Below are 6,126 nucleotides of genomic sequence, written 5' to 3' on the forward strand. Positions count from 1 at the left end.
CAACACGTGGTGGCAATCCAAACACCTGGTTGGTTGTGTGTCTTTATAACCTCTGCAAATCTTTAGCTCAGGACTCTCCTCCTAGGCTCTGCTGTGTTGGAGTGTAGGACGAGGCCCGAGATGCAGCCCATTTAATTAAACCTTAAAACAGCTGTAAAGTCTGACTCTCAGCGGTCTTCTTGTGGGGGTCCTGCGACCTAGGCACAACATTTATCTTTTCCCTAGATTTCTTTTCACCAATTTTCCAATCTAAGTCCCTGACTATCCAACCAAACTAGATCTATGTTAAATCTGTACTGCTTGCTGTCTCTCTTTTAAGACAAAATGAACAATGAGGTACACTGCCCAGGAGCCAACCAGGAAGATTTCCCTTTCCTACTGCTCTTCAGAACTGTTCTAAGATAAGGCTTAGCACTATAGGGGTTCCCTTGCAGCTAGTTCCAGCCTGCCATGCTGAACCTTTTTTTTTTTTTTTTTTTGTCGATTGTGGGGCCGGAACTCTGGGCCTGGTGCTGTCCCTCAGTTCTTCAGCTCAAGGCTAGCACTCTACCACTTGAGCCACAGCGCCACTTCCGGCCTTTTCTGCTTATGTGGTGCTGAGGAATCGAACTCAGGGCCTCATGCATGCGAGGCAAGCACTCTACCACTGAGCCACCTTCCCAGCCCAAGAACCATTTGTTTTCTAGTCCAAATGTTCTCATTCTCAGTTAACTGGCCACAAGGAAACTCCTCATGGGTGCAAAGGTGAAGATTAGAAGGAAGGAGGAGAAGTAGCAGAAGTGGGGCTGGTGGGTTATCCAACAAATTCATCCTTCTAGGCCCTCTCAGCCCGACCTGGTGTAAACCAGTAAACCACTTCCATCTGAAGACAGGTGATGGGAGTTGTCTGGGCACCCATTTGGGCTCACAATGAAACTGACAAAAGCCAAACCCCTGTTAATTGCCCAATTACTGTAATCCCCTGCTCTAATTGTTGGTGACATTTTGTGTTCTTAAGCATGCAATGATCCTCCAGTGTCTAGTTATTTCCCTTCCTCTCTGCCTTGGCACCCTGTTAAATGACTACAGAGCCCTTTCACAAAGAAGACCTAGGAGGAAGAGTCGTGAAAGTTATAGAATATAGTTTTGGCAGTGTGGCATTTCTTCAAGACTCTTCAACGTTATTCAAAAAGTATCAATCTATGAATTGGCCCAAGTTGAACTTGCTTTAAAGAATGCAACTCTGGGTTGGGTCATTTCAGGGTAAGCCTTTTCTTCACCAGACTCAGAACTTTTTCCCCCCTCATATAAATCAAGTAAGATTGTTGTAGGTTGCCCAGCTATTTCAGTCCTAGAGTGGCTGCAATCAGTCAGCCATTCAGCATTCTTCACGTCAGACCATTCCAAACACTACTTCCATTTCCACTGTGGTACCCATGCCTCCCTTGTCTCTGTCTGCCATGTATCACCATGTCCCTGCCACCCCCAGGATCCAGCGCCTCTACTTATCTTGGGGAGCTCACTGTTTTGCCACCATTTCCCACTGTAATTCCTCACTTGCAGAGAATAGAGACTCTGAAGCTCAATTAATATTTTGAAGTTATTTGTTCATTTGGGATGAGGATTCACTATCTTGCCTAAGTGGGCCTTAAATTCCTGGGCTCAAGTAACCCAGCTCCAGACTGGATCAATATGTGTAGAGCCAACATATCAAGGCTCCACATCCAAGTTTACCAATGGATTTCTTCTTTTGAAATTGTTATTATAAAGGGTTATAATTAAATAAGTCAGGTAATAAGTACATTTCTTCTTGAACAATGTTAGCCTTTTCTGTGCTCTCTTAGATTTTCAATGCCTGTCTTTCTGTCTGTCTTTTTCTTTCTTTCTTTCTTTCTTTCTTTCTTTCTTTCTTTCTTTCTTTCTTTCTTTCTTTCTTTCTCTCTCCTTCCTTTCTTTCTCTCTCCTTCCTTCCTTCCTTCCTTCCTTCCTTCCTTCCTTCCTTCCTTCCTTCCTTCTTCTTCCTTTCTTTCTTCCTCTCTTCTTTTCTATTTTGTCAGTCATGGGTTTGAACTCAGGGCCTAGGTTCTGTCCCTGAGCTCTTTTGCTCAAGGCTAGTGCTCTTTGAGCCACATCTCCACTTGTGGTTTTCTGGTGATTAATTGGAGAGAAGAGTCTCATGGAATTTCCTTCCCAAGCTGGCTTTGAATGGAGATACTCAGATCTCAGCCTCCTGAGTAGCTAGGATTACAGGCATCAGCACCCAGCTGCAATGTATTTTGGAAAGCTTTGATGAGTCCTTAGGTCGCTAGAAGGGGATAGAACAAGAGGGTGAATGAACAGGCTTTACTAACAAATCCTGTCTAACATTCTGATTTCCTGAACTCTTACCTCAAGGAAAGTTATCAAACCCTATTCAGTATAAACCTTATTGAACGCTGGGCAAGCCAGCCTCTGACCACTGCAATCAACCTGGAACCTTTGCTTGAACATTCTTATCAGTAAATTCAGATAGATCCAATATTATATTCCTTCCATCATGACTTGACACCTTTATGGGCTATCTCTATATTAATTTAAGCTGTAGACAGCTTACATTCTTTTTGGTATACACAATGCCTCTTCGTATTTTGTACCTGATCCCTTTAAGCTTTGGGACCAAGTCACTGCATGGGAAATATATAAGACCAGGTGCTTGGGGGCTGTCGTTACATTAGAATGTCACCTGTCAGTCAGGGGAGGAAGGAGGGGAATCTGGGCAAAGCCCATCTTATGCTAGCTCACCTGGTTACCTGGCAGGCTGTTCATGGCCTATTTGTGGGGATGTTGAAGCATGGGGGGGGAGTAACTTTAAAAATGGACAAATCAGCTAGGAGCTGGTGGCTCAGGCCTGTAATCCAAGCTACTCAGGAGGCTGAGATCTGAGGATCATAGTTCCAAGCAAGCCCAGGCAGAAATGTCTGTGAGACTCTAATCTCCAATAAACCACCAGAAAACCACTGTGGCTCAAGTGGTAGAGTGTGAGAATGTGAAGGAGAAGGAGAGGCAGGAGGAATGGGTACACTGGGGTTTGAGCCCAGTGGAGCAGCCCTAGGGTCCTCTTTCTCCCTCTCTCCATCTTCCCTCCCACTTCCTTCTCCTCCCTCCAGACGAGATGAGGCGGCTGGGCCCGTCTGTGGCTCAGTGGTTAGCGGTTATATATTACTGGTCACATATTTTACACTCAGCAACATGAAAAAAAGGGGCATAAAACTGCAATTAAATGTCTGAACTGTTGCTATTTTGGAAATTAAAACCGCCTCCATTATCCTCTGTGCAACTTACGATTACTGACTCAGGGCTGAGGAGCGGTTATTCCCACCACTTTAACCGACTTCTTTCCCATAAAAACCCGTTGTTAATGGTTCCCCAGGGACCTCTGAAAATAACACAATCTGTAATAAAGAAATTAATAACATGCAGAGCAGGCCACGGTTAAAAAGCTTTTTAGAATACATTAATGGTTCTGTTCCAAATGAGGAATACTTGCACCCAAATTCCTCCCTCTGATGTTTGATGGCCATTTGGTGCCAGGACGGTGAGAGGCAATGAGTGAGTGGCTTTCTTGACATCAGAGATGGCAAGGGGGTCATCCTTAGGATGAGAAGGGCAGTCACCCCCAAATCAGCAACCCCCAAATCTGGCCTCTCTGCCTCCTCTGTCTTCCATTCTGCCTCTCTCCCTTGTCTTCCTGTGTCTCTGTCTTTGTCACTTCCGGTTTCTATCTGTTCTGATGCTACTCATTGACTTCGTTCTCCTCCAGCTCCTCCTTTTCCTCCTCTTCCCTTCTTCTCCTCCTCCACCTTCTTTCATTCTCTCTTCCTCCATCCCTCCCCAACTCTCTCCCTCCCCATTTTTGTCCCAATCTGTCGCTCTGCCTTTTTCCTTTACATCACCTCCTACCTTTTTACCACTGCCTCTGTGGTTTTGGAACTGCCCCATTTTCTTTACTCTGTTTCATCAATTTATTCATCTCTTGATTCCACATTCTATGCTTGGCCAATATCTCTCTACTGAAATGCTTCTCTGTGCCTTCCTATGCTCCTCTTGCTCTTTGTCTCGATCCATACATACCTCTACAGTCTTGCAGGGCTTCATGATGACATTTGGAGAAATGCCTCTGAGGTGATGTCATCATTGTGTGACTTTCCTAGAGTGAACTCATCCAAATTCACCCCCTGACATCACTGCACGTGTCTTATGGGGTGGTTGTGGGACATGCAGTCCATCATGGACTGAAACATTGCTATTGGTGCATGACATGGAGGTGTATGTGTGGCGATGCATTTGGATGTGTGTATGTATGCAGGTTTCTGTATTCATAGATATCACACAGATCTACGCATGTGTTAACCTCACTTTTTTTCAGTCACCCTCCTTCTACATCTTAGCTTCCCTTCCTCCTGCTCTGCCCATTTGTCTATGTCTCTTGAAGCCTTTCTGCTCCTTTCTCATGCCCCTGGGCCTGTTCCTCTCAAAACCCCACATCCACTATATGAATCCGAAGCTCCTGGTGCTGTAGTTCACTTGAAGTAACATTGTAAATTTCCTAGACTTGATTTAGAAATGAAGTGGCCACTGAGAAAATGTAACTGCCTAGAAAGTGTCAAGCTTTCCCTGAATTCTGTGACCCGGTCCACATGGGGGCCAGGAAATGACAAGAGAAGAGAGGGCCGTTCCCCCCATTTGTCGCCTCCCCAGGGTTGAAGATAGAGCATTGGAATCAGATGACCTTTTCTTTTCTGTGCCATTGCTCACTTCTCCACTGGCTGTGGGACCTCAAGGAAATTACTAGAACTCTCTGGACACCAATTTCCTCATCTGGAAAATGGGAAGGTAAACAGTTGGTGCACATTAGTGCTTTCTAGAATACATCAACGGTTCTGCTCCAAATGAGGAATACCTGTACCCAAATTCCTCCCTCAGATGGCAGGGAGAATGGAAAACAGAAAGAAGAGGGCAGAGATCCTCTGCAAGTGTTGCTGCAGCTCCTCAGCCTTAAATCTGGGCTGGCCTCATGCCCTGCCACGATCAGTGGAGTATGGTGAAGCAGCCACATGTCATTTGGCCCCTGATCTTCTCTCTTGAGGTTCCTGCCGTGGAGGATGAGAAGCAGTGTGGGCAGGGCCAAGCTGTCACAGCTGAGCGAGGTGAGGGTCAGGCAGCCCACAGCTATATGTCAGACACGTGAAGGAGCCCCACTGAGCTCAGCCCAAACCACTAATCCTCAGAATCATGATACAAAGTAATTGATGTTTGTAAATTTTTAGAAATGGCTGCTTATTAGTGATGTTAAGTCACACATAGTCACAGGGCTGTGCAACAGAACTCCAGAGAACTGAAAGTCTAAACACCTCAAAACCCCTCCAACTCCCCACGCCTGGCAGCCACCATGCCCTTTTCTGCCTCGATGAATTTGTCTCTTCTTGGGCCCTCACATAAGTACATTCATACAGTAATTGTCTTTTGTGACTGGCTTATTTCACTTATCAAGAGGCCCAAAGGATCATCGTGTTTCTGTCAATATATTTAGGAGTAAATAGAGATGATAAACCTGCCTTCCTCTTCCTCCTCCCCAGAGCACACAGATTCTATTTGCTACTCTTACTTTGTCCTCTAGAATGTTGGAAGTCATACAGTCAATATCTGTCCTTTTGTTATCCTTAAGCATTTCTTTTTCCCCTTGGATATTTTTTAATGCTCATTTACAAACATAGACTTAGTGAAATATTAATCAGAATTTATGTGACTCACCTTAAAAATGAGAAATTTGACACTTTTAAAAATTCTATCCTCTACAAAGATACAAACTCACTCCTTTGGAGTTTGAATTGTGATTTCAACTTGTTATTGAATTTTTGTCTTGTTTTTATTGCCAGTATTCGGATTTGAACTCTGTACCTTGTACTTGTTATGCAGGGGTTCTACCACTTAAGCCATAGCCCTAACCCTTTCTTGAACAAAAAGACAGGAAGGAAGGAAGGAAGGAAGGAAGGAAGGAAGAAAGAAAGAAAGAAAGAAAGGAAAGAAAAGAAAGAAAGAAAAATAGAAAGAGAGAAAGAAAAAGAAAGAAACAAAAACTAGCACTAAGCCAGATGCTTGTAGTTCACA

Source organism: Dipodomys merriami, unplaced genomic scaffold (genome assembly GCF_024711535.1).
Source record: "Dipodomys merriami isolate MVZ:Mamm:240054 unplaced genomic scaffold, mDipMer1.0.p SCAF_11, whole genome shotgun sequence".
NCBI lineage: Eukaryota > Metazoa > Chordata > Mammalia > Rodentia > Heteromyidae > Dipodomys > Dipodomys merriami.